The 15,815-nt window shown below is 44.7% G+C and overlaps 1 protein-coding gene across 2 annotated transcripts in view; it reads right to left on the bottom strand.

The window, feature by feature from the left end:
- cntfr (ciliary neurotrophic factor receptor) overlaps positions 1-15,815 on the bottom strand; it is a 208,394-nt gene that overhangs the window by 165,543 nt on the left and 27,036 nt on the right. The window contains exon 1 of one of the 2 annotated variants that reach the window (XM_077243270.1): positions 12,713-12,805. The exons of the other annotated variant lie outside the window; for it this stretch is intronic. The gene's annotated coding sequence lies outside the window, so the exon portion shown is untranslated. Of the gene's footprint in view, positions 1-12,712; positions 12,806-15,815 lie in introns of those variants that run through there. 2 annotated transcript variants of the gene reach the window in all.

Here is a 15,815-nt window from a genome sequence, read left to right as displayed (position 1 = left end):
AAGGGCCTGATGACCTTTTACACTGGAGCGAGCCATGAGACATTAAAACTAGGCATCTGGTGGAAAGGGTACTGCTTTCGCGCATACTGAGTTCTTGTATTTACGCAGATATACTGCATATTGCAATTGCGCCAAGATGTGACATTTCTGGTTGGATGTGATGCCAAGTCACAAAACGTGGCAAATTGAACCGTACAATGTGGAGACAAGGGTTACTTTCCAATTTTATAAGAAATTGAACATTTCCTCTCCACTTGAGTGCAGAAAACCTATTAGTTTATTCTTGGTTGTGGAGTGTTCTGGTGTGAAAATAGCTTTTGCAAACTCTCAAGGACAATCCACCTTGTATGGATGAGGGAAATCTCTGGTATGGATAATTAGGGGTGACAGATTAATTCCAAAGGCTATTTATTTGATTTCACATATTTTCTTTTTACCAGGCAGGGATTTAATATTTTGGCTGGGTAAAGCATAATCTTTTTTGCACATAGTTATGTATCTAGCTAACTCCTTCCTGGATAAATATCGAAGCACAATTAGCATATTACCCATTTAAGAGATCATTGGGAACCAGTTTAATCCAACCTAAGGAATGAGGGTTTGGAGGGGCCAATAATTAACCTCTGCAGGTAGATGCACTACACCATTCTTTAAGATAAAAGCATATTTCTTTATGAACCCTTGCCACATTTCAGTGTTCTCAGAAGAGAAAGTGTTCATAGCTAGCTAAACTGGCCATCCAGAGGTGCGTTTCCGAAAAGCATTGCTAGCCAACTATGGTCGCAAGTTCCATTGAACTCTATTGGTAACGACAGAACTTGCAAACCTTTTTATCAAGCAAGATATAAGTCACAACTATTTCCTAACATTATACTAGATGTTTTGCCATTGATCGATTTTATTTAAAGTGTGAAATTGAGTATTTCTCTTACGACTGCTTTTTCACATCGTAATTCATCTGTGAGTGATTTGCCCATGAGCTAAGATGGCAGTAAAGCAGGTCGCGTACTTCCGGTGTGCCCGGAGCAGCTGTCATTGAGTTGAATGGGAATGGTAATGGATGGCTTTCTCCAGCTATAATAAACTTCCTTGGTTTAACCCTTTTCCTATTATCAACTCCCCGCTTGTAATTCATGGCAACCCTAATGTAAATGCGATGTAAAGGAACTGCTGATATACAAAGTGGATTGCTTAACTGCACAGCATTTTTTTCACGAGCCAGCTCAGTCTCGATTTGAAGGAGCTGTCGTCCTCTATCTGGTTGACAGACGTGTGTGTCAGACTGGTTTACTGGCCGGCACGTGGAGCTGTCCTAACAGCTGATGCTGGTGAGACGAGGCAGGCGTCCAGTGTCTGCGGATTGTACGGTAGAAAGGATATCTTAATCAAGTGGGCATAAAATCGAAATCAAGGCTCAAACTGAGAGGGTCATTACATTAGGATGGCTTAACTTTATGTTGCTGCATAGTTTGTTGTGCTCTTTCTGGGTGCGGACAATGTTATTAGGGTGTCTTATTAAAGATTATAATTGAATAAATAAGTAATTGGAACTTAAATGTTCATGTCAAAAGATAAATGAGGCATTTTCCCCAAAGAGATATCATGGCTATCCTGTTTAAATTATGTGATATTACATAGTTCTGTTTTCTTTTGTAAACAGCACAATGTAGATACATTTTACCCTTGCATCATAGACTTAGTAGCTGATTGCAATGCAACATCTCCTTTTCTTACACCTTTTTCCACACCAACTCATCTACACGGCAGATCATATCATGTCTGCCGGGCGAGACAGTTTTTACAATGCCTTGGAATCGATTATTGATAGTGTCAGTTGTGTTTTACTTGACAGCAAGGCTTTTCCTCCTCAGGAGGAGGAGAGTGGGAGCTGTAAGATGGTTTGGGAGGAGAAATACATCCAGGGAGCAGGTCAGAGTTTTCTGGATTTGGAAATTCAGGTGGTGGAGACGCGGATATGACTGGAACAAGCATGTGGGGCAAAGGGAGATCATGTTATGGTTCACAAAAGAGAAATAGACGAAAAGACACTTGGAATAGAGAGATGAATGGGTATGACTGAAGGGTTGTGTGCTTAAAAAAAAAGACATGTCTGTGATTCCACCAATATCTTGCGATGTATTTATTTATTTTACTGCTGACCTAAAACTATAACGCTGTTTTCTGCATTTTTGTTGTAATGCAGCAACAGATCACTGATATTTATTGTTTAATTAGTCAGTGACATTAGGACTTATAAGATTGCAACATTGACCACGCGCTTATTCAGCAACAGCGGATATATTAATTTTCTTTATATGAAGTGTAATGCCAAATATTAAAATATGTACAATTTCTAAGTTTAAGACTGTAAGAAGACTTCTTCGATATATAATATCGATTATCAATCCATTAATAAATGGCTTAACAAACATGAATGGGGTTTTTACTTTTGTAATCCTACTGTTATTGTTCTTAATCTCCTGATGTTATATCCATAATATGTATATTCTGTGCATAAAATATGCATTTTAAAGGTTTTTCAAAGGAGACCTATATTACCTAGAAAAGTATTTTTTTCATACTTTCAAGAGCCTTTTAGAAAAAAAAAATATCTGCTTTGTGTGATATATACACGTCAGTTCAAAAGTGAGCCTGTAAATAATACTGAACTTTTATTTAACAATGAAGCATTAGATTGATCAAAAATGTGTCAGTAACGACTTTTACATTGCAAAATAAATGTTGTTCCCTTTCAGTCGATAACGTCGGACGTAGTCGACGCGACTGAAATGAAATGGGATCACGCTAGGGAGCCTATCATCTTCGAGTACTATTGAACGAGCCAATGTAATTGGCGTGCGTGATTCGCATCACACACTCCGCCCCCGCGGCGCGGGTATAAATACGGAAGTGGATGCACGCACTAGTTGCCTTTCGCTTCGGAGCCGATCGTTTGATGTCTCTGAGAGTGCTGTTGTCTACGACGAGCGAGTGTGTCGGTGTTCTTCAGGAAGACTCTCCCAGTGCTGGTGTTCTACAGCGCGAGTGCAGCGGTGATCGCGAGCTTTGAGCTCTCAACTGCTGTTTTAACAGCAACAAATTTCTAAATGTTTGTGTGTGTTGATGGCTGGTTAGAGGGCGGAAAAGTGAGTGCTTCACTGTTTCAGTTCTCTGTTCAGTGTTGCCGCGGTCATTTCCCTGTGTGCTCCGGCACTGGTGACGGTCCTATTTTCTGAAAGAGCAACACGGGTGCGTTTGCGTCTTTTTCAAGATGTCATTCCGCCCGTGCGTTTCTGGGTGCGGTCGTTCCCTGTCTCTCTCTGATGGTCACAACTGTTGTGTCACGTGTTTGGCTTACAGCACGCTGAGACAGCTTTTGTGGACAGCTCATGTTTTCACTGTGGGAACATGACTGTCGCAGTGTTGAGGGCGAGACTCGCCTTCGTTCGCGGAGAGCGAGTCCCCATTACCATGCCCCACCCTCGGGTGCTGTGTGGGATGGGTGACCGGAGGATAGTGTTGGATGTCCCGCCCGGTAACCATTCCCTGTGGGCTCCTCACTCCTCCCTTCCACTGCAACCACTGGAGCCTCCTGTGTTGTCTGCTGGTCCATCTGTAATGGGTGGGCCAGCGGTTTCACTCGGGGCTCCCCTGGAGGACAGGACGCCGATTGCAGCATCAGAGGGTGAGCTGACTTCTGGAGATGATGACTCGGCTGCATTGTCTCCCTCCGGGAGTTCAATGTTGCCCGAGCCGGATCCAGAATTATCAGCTATGCTGAAACGGGCCGCCGAGGCTGCCGGGCTCGAGTGGAACCTCCACCGTGTCCCGTTCAGTCTCGGTTGGAATCTGGAGTTTGGTATCTTGGGGCGGGCCGCGCTGGTTCTCAGCTCGCCGCCCCAGTGCCTTTCTTTCCCGAAATGCATGGAGAGCTTATCAGGTGGTGAACAGCATCTTTCTCTGCCAGAAACTGCCTGAATAGCTTTTCCCCCTCATTACCCTTGATGGAGGAACGGTGAAGGGTTGCGAGGTGTCCCTCCATTGGAGCGGTCTGTCGACACAGGTGCACCTGTGTCCGGCGGCCGCTGCCTTTTGGGGGGATCCTCGTCTCCCCCCTAAGGCCTGTGAGTTTCGTCCGTTCCGACGGGCAGAGCTTACAAAGCCTGTGGGCAAGCCCCTTCCTCTTGCGTGCCATGGCGTTGCTGCAGGCTAGGGCACCCATGGCATGCACGAGGGTAATCCAGACCGTGCGCTCATAGGTGAGCACCGCACTGCATCCGACCTCACCCTCCGGGGTACGGGTGTCGTAGCGTGCGTGATCGGTCTGGCGATGTCCACCTTGGTGGTCCAGTAGCGCCTTCGTTGGCTCAGCCTGGTTGGTATGGCGGATGCGGACAAGGTTCGGTTCCTGGTCTCCCCAATTTCCCAGGTTGGGCTGGTCGGCGACGCGGTGGAGAACTGCATCAAACAGTTCTCTGCCGCTCAAGCGCAGACGGAGGTCATCCGGCACATCCTGCCCCGGTGGCCAGCTGCTGCCTCCAACCGCCGCCGGTGGCAGCTCCTCCGCCTGCTCGTCGCCGTGGGCGTTCTCCGGCCGCCGCTCCTGCTGGCCCTCCGCAGCAGCCTCCACCCAGGCCTCAGCAGGGAGCCGGCCGCAGTAGAGACGCCCAGCCCGCTCCAGGCGCTGCCAAGCCAGGTGGCAAGCGACAGCGAAAGCATTCCGGAGCGGGCCGCCCAGGAATGGATGAGATGCTCTTGGAGTGGCACGTTCACTCCCTCCCCCCGGGTGAGGGCCGGGTGGAGCCTTTGTTTGTGTGTGTGTCTGTTCCGCCGCTGGCTCCCTAAAAAAAAAAAAAAAAAACGGAGCAAGCGGTACCCACACTTCAAAGAGAGAGCAATTTCATCTGTTCCTGGGTCCCAAGAGGGCCAGTCTGGCGGGTGTGACCCTGTATAGCCTTACACCCCTCAGCTCCCCCTTGGTCGCCAGCAGGCAGCTTGGTGCGTTCGAGGACCCGGTCATCCGCCTTCTCACGCGCCCCCTGCCGCTTGTGGAGACAGGTAAGTGTTGCACAGCACACTAACACCACTCTCTCTACTTTGCTGCCCCACCTCAGGCTCGGCTACCCCGCTCAAGTCAGTGATAGTCATCACATTAGGTGTTGAGCAGACGTGCTCCTGAAAATTCAGTGATATTCATCACACCGAGTGTTGAGCAGTGCTCCTGACTTGTGCGTGCTTATCTTATCCTGCTGGCGAAGGATTTGATATAGCCGCTCCTCCAGCCGGTACGAAGGCCAGTTGTAAACTCGTTCTTCGTGCTACTAGGTGGTGGGTCGTGACCATCTTGGCCCAAGATTGGTCTGCAGCTTTGACCTGAAAGACATGTGCTTCAGATCTCTACCTCCCGCACCGCAGGCCATCCTGTGTGTTGCGTCTAAGGGTGGAGTATCAGTACAGTGTCCTTCCCCTCGAGTGCTCCAGAGCCCGTTGGGTCTTCAGGTCAACTGGAAGAGAGTAATCTCGCCCACGGGCTGAGTATCTCTTTTCTAGTTTTGGAGAGGTACTCGGTCCAACATGTCTCTCCAATGAGAATGTGTTCAGCTGGTGTTGAAGTGAGAAAGGGTCCCACTGAAAGAACTTTCAGAGGCTCCTGGGGTATATGGTAGTCGCAGCCTTTGGCTCCCTCCATATGTGACCGCTTCAGCGCTAGCTTCACGATCGAGTCCCGAGGTGACCGTGGCAGAGCAGCTCACCCTGTGTGACTATAGTTCATCCCGGTCTGCTGCCAAACCCTCTTCAACAGAGCGGCCATGTACAAAGGGCGTGTTTTAACGGGGGCCTGGGCGACCCCCGACTACACGGGCATTCGTGCCTCGAGTTGTTAGACATTGCGACCGTTGCGCAAGCTTCCCCTGCATGTCACAAACTCACCCGTCACCTCCTCCTTGGAGTCAGACGCTTCTGAGGGTGCCTTATTCCACTCCTCCCGCTTACTCAATCGTGCCGCCATCGAGCCTCACGACAGTTATAGCCAGGGCAAGTGGAGACTCCATCCCCTGGGTCCGGCTGGGTCATGACCATTCCGGGGCCGCTCAGTTGCCCCCCCGGTTTTATTTTTCCGCCAGTGTTTGGGTAAACCGAGCGGACTACCCTTGGACAAACACTGGGACTCAGCGGCCCCAGGGGCCCGCAGAAATGCGTTTAACCCCAGTGAGCCTTCTAAAAGTGACTCCGACTCATGGTCGCCTTGCGCCTGCAAGTCAGTGAAATCATCACTCTTCATGTTGAGCAGATTTGCTCCTGAAACTCAGTGAAGTTCATCGCACTCTGGTGTTGAGCAGCAATGCTCCTGTAGCTCAGTGAGTCCATCACAGGTAGCTCAGTGAATTCATCACACGCAGTGCTGAGCAGAAATGCTCCTGGTGCTCAGTGAAGTTCCTCGCACTCAAGTGTTGAGCAGAAATGCTCCTGAAGCTCAGTGAGTTCATCACACTCAGGTGTTGAGCAGTAATGCTCCTGAAGCTCAGTGAACTTGTCACACTCAAGTGCTGAGCAGAAATGCTCCTGTCGCTCAGTGAGGTTCTTCGTACTCAAGTGTTGAGCAGAAATGCTTCTGAAGCTCGGTGAGTTTATCACACTCAGGTGTTGAGCAGGAATGCTCCTGAAGCTCAGTGAACTTGTCACACCCAAGTGCTGAGCAGAAAATGCTCCTGAAGCCCAGTGATCTTCACATGTTGTGTTGAGCAATGCTCCTGTCTTTTGCGCCCGTCACTTGCACCTACGTGCCATGTCAGGAGAGGAACAGGTCTTCATAGTTGCCCCTCATTGGCCCAACTAGACCTGGTTCCCTTCAACAGCCTTCCTGACTTCCCCTGGAAACTCTTTCGGGGACGGGGCACGATGGCACACGCGTTCTTCCCCCGGAGATTCCGGGCGGTCTTACATCTGAACGCGGAGGTTCAGGTGGCTATCACAAGAACATGTGTTAGTTACCATCACTTCTGCGAGCACCCCCTAGAATTGGGTAGCGTGCTTACGCCTTTAGAAGTGGAACCTAGTCGTTGAGTGCGTCTTCTCCCCTGAGGAGATCCTGAAAGCTTTCGATCACTTCAGTGCTCTCTTTCCTGCAAAATGGGTTGCAGTAGGCTGTTTTCCTAAATCACCCTCAAAATGATGTTGCCTCGGTGTTTAAACGACGTTCATCGTGTTGCAGAAGTATGCAGAAGCACGTTCTGATCGTCAGGTTCCTGAGGAGCAAGGTCTTGTAAATCCTTGTGTCCCTCTTTATCCTCTTGGGCCTTGTCCCTGGTGCGACTGCACTGCAGAGACCGCCCCTGAGCCACTGCAGGTAGTGAGTTAAAAATTCTGTTATATCAGTTCTCCTGCTCGCGTGGTCTCTACTAGAGGGTAGGGACTTGCTCGCTTTCGGTCAACGTATTGTGCCTGGAGTCTGGGCCGGCTAACTCTCACAAGCTGAGACCCCGGCTCGGATTGTGCCCAAGGTTCCTACCTCTCCCGTAATAGGAGCAGGTGGTGAGCCTGCAAGCGCTGCCCTGGAGGAGGCAGATCCAGCCCTGGCTTCTCTGTTCGATTCGCTTGGACGTGTACAGAATGCAAGTCATAGACCTCAGACCAGCTCTTCAAATATCTGTTGGAGTTCAGCAGAGAGGGAAGGCTGTTTCCATGCAAAGTTGCACTTAGTGCTTGCCTTCATTTCGGCAAAGATCCGAGATGCAACATGTCCACTTAGGTGTTGAGCTCCTCTATGATGAGTGTAAAGTGCTCCGCCTGGGCGTTGACGATATACTTTGCTAAACAGATTCTAGAGTTGGGGGCTGGACGACACCTAGTTGAACCGCTGCTTCCCGTGGGCTCCCTTCTCATAAAGCCAGTTTCACCGTGAGCCCGGTTCAAGTGTCGGCTTGCGGCGCCATTCCCCTCCTATGGACTGGATACGTGCGCCTTTCTACTCCAGTTGAGTTCCCTTAAAATTGAACCCTGTTGAGTTCCTCCACACCCCTCCGACGTCGGACGTGCGGAACGTCTGGTGTTAGGCCTACCACTCGTAAGCAGTGTGGAACCTGTGTTAGGCTGGGTCCATATGTTGCGGTCCCTTCGGTGACCCCATATGTGTATTCTTCCACGATACGGCTCCCTGCGGTGAGCCCGTGTCTTCCCTCGGCAGAGTCTCTCTGCCGTCACTGTCCGGTGTGTCTCCCCCCGTCTTAGGCTGGAGCCACCCCAGTGACATTCCATATGTTAGACTGCCCGGTTTCCGCCCAGTTCATATGTGTATTCTCCACATTTCCTCCCTCGGGTTGGATGTGGCTTCCGCAGCGTCCCTTCCTTCCAACGTACGGGGAACGCTTTCCCAGTGGTCCTGTAGGAACAGCAGTGACTTCCCTGGCCTAAGCCCTGTCCTTCCCCGCCTTAAGTTTGCGGGGGCATCAGGAGGCTTTGGTTTAGGCACTGGAAGGTGGCAGCGCTAGTGGCGTGTTCAATGGTTGATCCCATTTCAGTCGCGTCGACTACGTCCGACGTTATCGACTGAAAGGGAACGTCCTGGTTGCGTATGCAACCCACCGTTCCCTGAAGGAGGGAACGGAGGACGTAGTCCCCTTGCCACTACCGCTGGACCACCGCTGACCCCGGGTTACTCTCGGCTCCTCAGCGAAAAGCAACTAGTGCGTGCATCCACTTCCGTATTTATACCCGCGCCGCGGGGGCGGAGTGTGTGATGCGAATCACGCACGCCAATTACATTGGCTCGTTCAATAGTACTCGAAGATGATAGGCTCCCTAGCGTGATCCCATTTCATTTCAGTCGCGTCGACTACGTCCTCCGTTCCCTCCTTCAGGGAACGGTGGGTTGCATACGCAACCAGGACGTTCTTCTTATTCATCAAAGAATCTTAAAAAAAATGTTTTCCACAAAAATATTAAGCAGCACACTTTTTCAACATTGACAATAATAAAAAAATATTTATTGAGCATCAAATCAGCATATTGTCACGTCTTGTTTTGGTCATGTCATGTCTTTAGGTGTGTTCGGCATCGGCTGCAGCTGGATGTAACCGATCGACGAGAGTACTTTATGTACTGCTTCGTACAGCGTCTGTTTGAACAAGAATAAAGTTCAACATAAGCCTACAGCTACTATCAATGAAGTGGAATCAACATTTTTAAATCAGTTTTATTTTGATAAACATGACACAATATAACATCGTGACTACATGAAAAGAGTGTTTACTGTTATAAAAACTGATTTGTGAGCTTTAGTGGAACTAAAGGTGTGAGAATAAACAGGAAACACACGTAATTGTTGTCATGCGGTGGATTCAGCCAATCGTGAAACAGTTGTGTCGTCATCAGAGCTCGTGCAGCCACACTGGAGAAGCTGCGCTGGCTGAGTTCTCCGGCTACTCTCGAATCGCTCTCGCAGTACTTTGATGGCATACGTCACAGTCACGTGGCGTCGGCGCTGTATCAAGTCGGACAAAATTTCTAACCGGCATGAACTGCTTCAAGTCAGCCGCCGATCGTCAGCGAACAAGCCTATTGTCATGTTTCCTGTTGTAATGTGATTCCCTTTTATAGTAATGTGATCTTGCCATGTGTTTCCTTGTCTGATGTGTCATGTTGTTATTGGTTCATTGTTTCAATGTTCACAGGTGTACCTTGTCTAGTCATTAGTCCTGGTCCCATTCCCCTGCACAGGCCTGGGACTAATGACTAGACAAGGGACACCAAGGGGCATTCACATAGGAGACAGTTATTTTCAATTGCAATAATGTTTCAGAATATTACTGTTTTTACTGTATTTGTATAAAAAAGGCCTTGTTAAGCATTAGAGACTTCATTCAAAACCATAAAACCTAAACGTTTGAACTGTAGTGAATGCTGCTTGCAAAAAAATATGTAAAGAAATAAAATAAAATATCCTCAGCTGTCATAGTAGAAATATGTTTTGCTGTCAAATGGTGTAGTAACAACATCTACAAGCAGCGTCTGTCAGGCCCATACTAATATAAAGCTGAAGGATGATTGACTTTTTTAATTTAAAAGGTGTTTCCTACAGTCACTATGTTGAGTGTTGCAATTTCTCCCCTTTATTCTTTAAAAGTCTCCGGCTCACGTCTAATTATCATGCTTATCGTGTTACTTCCGGCTTCACAGGCAAACACACACAATCAAGTACACAGTCAAATTCATAGCACACACACAGTCGGCCAAACGACCATCTACATCATGCCCTCCACGCGTGTTTAGTTCGCAGGCAGCCTCTCAAGTTTAATGACGCGTAGCAACAGGATCGAAAGAGGATGAGGGGGGTCACGGACGGCACTAATGTCCGGACACATCGCCAGAGGATCAGAGACTTCCAGACAAAGGACATCAGAGAAAGCCTCTCTCTCTACAAGCACATTTCTGACCTCTTATAAACTCAAAGAAACCATTCACAACTACTTCTGCTATGATGCCAGTTCTCTAAATAGAAGACAACTTTGGCAGATATAATGGATACAACCAAAATGCTTACGGCATTGTAAATTGTCTTCTCAAATCGACTTCCATATCTGTCATAAAGTACTTTAGAGGTTTGTCCTTTGTTGTCAGAAAAGTCTCAGATATCATCATAATGTGGTTTCCTGCAATACTGCACATATGTTTTCAAAGAGCAAAGATGAATTGAATGTAGTGAAATAATTGAATGATTGTGAATCATCCCTAACCACATGACTGAAATGGTCAAATCCATCAGTATTCAACTTTCCCTGCCCACTAGCCTGTCAGCATAACCTGATTTTGGGTTATTAATGCAACAAACGCATGATTGTTTCCCGTAACTCTTTTTGTTCATTCAAAGGAAATGCCATTTTTGTATTATCTTTAAAATGCGGCTTTTATGTCTCCTAATACTATTATAGTCCCTGCTAGAATTTGTCTAATTTCGTAATGTTCAGCATGATTACATAAATACAAACAGAATGTGTTGTTACTTCTGATGGCATTCCAAACTCTTATGACTGTTTATTTATCTTCAGAATAAATAAATCATAGAGGTTTGGAATGGCATCAGGGTCATGATGACAGAATGTTCATTTACTTTGCTGAACTATCACTTCAACTGCCTCTTTTTTGACAGGGTGGGGTGTAGATTGAGTTCCAATTGAGTTGTTAATTTTCCTCTTTCTCTCTCTTCCCCCTTTCTTGATGACACATAAACTTATTTGCCTCAACACACCAACACTGACAAGAAAAGTATAGTAAATACTTTTAATTACTAATAGCAGTGCTTATTTCAATGAAAGCAATGGATTGTCATGGTGGTCATGCTGGCACCAAACATCAGAAATAGTCAAGGAGAATGACATAGAGAGAGAGAGAGAGAGAGAGAGAGAGAGAGAGAGAGAGAGAGAGAGAGAGAGAGAGAGAGAGAGAGAGAGAGAGAGAGAGAGAGAGAGAGAGAGAGAGAGTGGCGGGGTTGTGGGATAGGAAAGAAAAACAAATAGTGGAGTGAGACTCCAGCCCTCAGGGAGCAGCACTTAAGTAATTAATGTTTGAAATTGCTGAAGTTCAGTGCGTAGACTCCCGAGAGAGCCAGTATCAGACACATACAAACAGATCGAGAGAGAGAGAGAGAGAGAGAGAGAGAGAGAGAGAGAGAGAGAGAGAGAGAGAGAGAGAGAGAGAGAGAGAGGGGAGAAAAGAGGAGACCAGCTCTTTTTCTCATTCAAAATGTGTTAAGGTTTGTATTATCTACTTCTTTTCTTGCAGATACACATTCATATTGTGATTTACACACTGATTAAATGTTTATCTACAGCAAATTCCCTAATATGTTCACGTTTATTACCGTTTCTGATTGATCATTTCAATTTTTGGTAAAACTTTTATTAAATATTTAAAAAATTGTATTATACATTGTTTTAAAGATTATTTGGAAACATCAAAAAGACCTTAAATCCTATTTATAGTGATTCATAATTTAATATATATTCATATTTAAGTTAACTACTAATGATTAGCATTGTATAATGTTATTAATTCATTATTATATAGTTATTACATGTGTCATTTTTTAACTCACAATCAGTGTTGGAAAAGTTACTTTTAAAAGTAATAACCTAACAAATTGCATTATGTACGTTACTTTTTATAGAAAGTAATGTGTAGTGTTATTTTTTGTGTTACTTTTTCTAACCTGGGTTTGGCTTGCTTGTTTTGTTTTTACAAATGTAAAGGCGTTCACACCAAAATTGAAATGGAAAAAGCCTCAAGCTGAAGGAAATCCAAATTCATAAAATAAAAATAATACAAAAAAAACCCCCACAAATGTGATGTTTATCTGTAGTCATTTTTGTTTATTATGGTTGAACTGGATCATCGAAGGTCAGATGCAAAGACAGTGCTTAATAAAGTGAAGTGTATTTTTGTAATATAACGTTTAAGATTCTGAGATTGAATTTCACCGTTTTTATTCATTTTGAGGAAAACATAATCTGTTTTTGTGCAAGTGAGATGAGTAAATGAATGTTTACTCTAGATTTAGTCTAGAACTACAATATCCATCTACTTCACACACAGGTAACACATAATCTGATTATGTAACCTGCTACTTGTAATGAGTTACTCCCAACACTGCTCATAATGATAATACGAAACTAACATTTTAATTTTTCAAGTATCTAATTAAATGTTAAGTACTTACCTCAAGAAATGTAATGGTGAAGTGACAATATTTTACTAGTTACTATTCTACCCTGCAGCACGAAATGGAGCAGCAGAGATAATGACCTCTTCCTAACAGGCCTCATGAACACTAACCTTAATTGGCCTTTGGTCAGACAAACAGATAGCCTTGCCTAAACCTCATGTGATTACTAAAGCCAATCTTGAGCCATCAGGCTGGTCAGGCTGCTCAGGCTGCTCAAATGAACATTGTAAAAATTACACAAGCACCTTATAAAAGAAAAATAGAATCATCCATTTAATTTAGTAATTTAATTGTTTCCAGTTACAGGTTTAATGAACACAAATTTTTTGTCTGTATCATCAAGAGTTTTAGTGATACCCATGGCTGGTGTCTTTGAACCCTCTCAAATGAGACTGAAGGGACTCTTCAAACTGACAGCGGTAATGCCACGCATCTTACTGTCCCTAAACCTTACCGTAATGGATTTCTTTCACATTTTCAGTTTAAGCCTTGCACACTAAGCTAGATGCAGCCGTTGACCAAATGTGCTTAAAACCTGACTCTACTCTCACTGTCCCTTCTCTTGAAGATAAATTGAAGTGGAACGTCCATCGGCACAACGTCAGTTTAGTATACCAGCTCATTTTTCAGTGCAACTGGGGATCAAACAATGACTGAATTTTAAGAGCACACATAAATGCAGTCCCTTAAGACAACAAAGACAATTACTGTCCTGAGGGAACAAAAGACAGCTGCAAGGCAGTTTCAAATATATCTGCTCTCCTCAGTCCCAAAAGAATGTGTGTTAATACAGAACAAGACTCTATCTATTTGCTGTACTTTCACTAATTTACAGAACAAGAATCTATCTACTTGTTGTACTTACACTAATTTAAAATGCAAATGAGCATTAGGACTTTCATTCCAAATTTGAATACATTTATACAGCAGCTTGATTATGTAAGAGTTGTTGTAGTCATTACATGAGCAATGGTTCCTTGTAGGCGCGTCAATTGGGTATGGTGGCTTTCATACCTTAAGTATGAACCAAAGTAATATATTTTTATTGCATGATTACAGTGCTATTACTCCACCATTACATGCCAGATTGGAAGTGAGGTGAATATGTATTAGCTATAGATAATGACTGAATAAATAAAATGAAAAGAAAATAAGTATTACTAGATGCATAGTTCATGAAAAAGACTGCAACAACATCATCTGATTCAGATGTGACTGTCAGTGCTGGCTTTTAAACCCCAGCTGCAGCGAAACATCTCTTTTGTGTGACACCTAAATCATTACGCCAGGAGAGGTGAGAGTCAGCACTAGCTTCGAAACCTCAGAGGAGCTGGTGCCCCACGAATTAACTACCATGACGTCACGACATTCCTGCAAAGAGCTGACATCACTGCAAATACAACAGACAACCCAGTTCCTATATACAAATGGAAGACTTTCAATGCCGGTGTGTATAATTGCTATGACTGGGTGGAATATTCAGTGTTACGGGATTCTATTTTTTATTTTGCATGTTGCCATTTCACTGGGGTTTCAACTGCTGCTAGGCACAGACAAGGGCAACGTGTTAACATCGACCCTGGACACAGATGTTGGAAAAATATGTGAAAGAATATTCTGGAGGACAATGACAGCAAGACACAGAAATGCTGTATTAGCATGGAATGAGTTCAGGGCTGTGGATGTAAGGAGTCGATTGACAGTCAAATTGATGCCAACAGACTGTTGTAGGTACAAGAAAACAGAGCATACGTCACAACTTTATTACAAATTACATCATTTTAAGGATGACAGGAACTCTCTCATTCCTTGATCACAATGAGAACGATTAAGGTGACAATAACCGAAATGTCCTGGAACTGTTGGATATTGTTGCATCAAATAGCAAAGACCTGAAAATCAAATTGGATCACTGGTACGGAAACTATTCATCCCCAAAGTCTCAGAACAATTAGTGATTAGTGTAATTGGGAAATAAAAAATAAAAATATATATATAATAACTGAAATGAAGGAAACACACTATTTCTAAATTTTTAGTGGATGAAACAAAAGACTAATAATGAACGAGCTGTCAAGTCAAGGTTTAAACCTCCAGATGTGCATTGGGCAGGGGTTATGTGAGGAAACGTGCGTGGAGTACCGGCTATTATACGTCAAGAAGTGTCATACGCTGTTTACATCCACTGTTACTTGCATCGATTCAAACTTGTGCTCGTGAATTCTGTAACTGAAATTCCTGAGAATTCTACAAAGTACAAACACTTCATAATTTTATTGCAAACAACAATACCAGATGCATGCCTTTCATTCAGGCGCAGAAGCGACTAGGACAGAAAGTTTTGAACTTGGAGCGCACTTGTACTCACTGGTTATATTGGTTTAGGCCACTGCAAAAAAAAAAAAAAGTTACCCTTTAAGACTGTACTAGCTGTGCAGGAGGCCACCCCGGAGACCCATACAGAGGGATCTATGGAAGCAAAATGAACGCCTGCATGTTCTAGAGAAAGCCTTAAAATTGACTCATGGGTTGTCTGAACACCTTCAAAAAGTAGGAATTTCTATCACAACAGCTGCAATCCTTATCAAAAGTACAAAACATCAGCTGGAGATGTTGTGGTCGAGTGGCAGAACACTTTCAGTGAGGCAAGGGCATTTGGCACAGAAGCGGGGCTTTTCTTTAGACACACCTCCTCCCCCACGTCCTGCTCGAATAAGGAATGTGTCCAGAGCATTAGCAGGTTGTATAGTAGGGTCAAACGGTGGCTAAAGGCCATACAACCGACAGCCCATATTATCATGAAAAAAGGCTGTACTTTGAAGTACTTGATCGCTTCAACAGTGAGTTTATCCACTGCATAAAATGTACGATTACTTACTGGCAACCATGACTGATAACAGATTAAATGACCTGATGCTGAAGGCTGTTAAACGTCTAGTTGTGAAGTGCCTAAATTTGGAGGAGCTTTGTTGCGTATTTTTCCAAGTTAAGAAACAGACGCTGCTCCTTAATTGAATGATTGTCTTTTGAATAAAATTAAAAGGTAAGACTTGGTCTGATCTGCTCTTCAATATATCATTTAAGGTGTGTATAGATA

The sequence above is a fragment of the Siphateles boraxobius genome, unplaced genomic scaffold (genome assembly GCF_051911475.1).
Source record: "Siphateles boraxobius isolate OS27281-9 unplaced genomic scaffold, OSU_SipBor_1 25, whole genome shotgun sequence".
NCBI lineage: Eukaryota > Metazoa > Chordata > Actinopteri > Cypriniformes > Leuciscidae > Siphateles > Siphateles boraxobius.
The sequence above is the reverse complement of the archived record's forward strand: the minus strand, read 5'-3'. Positions and strand labels throughout refer to the sequence as shown.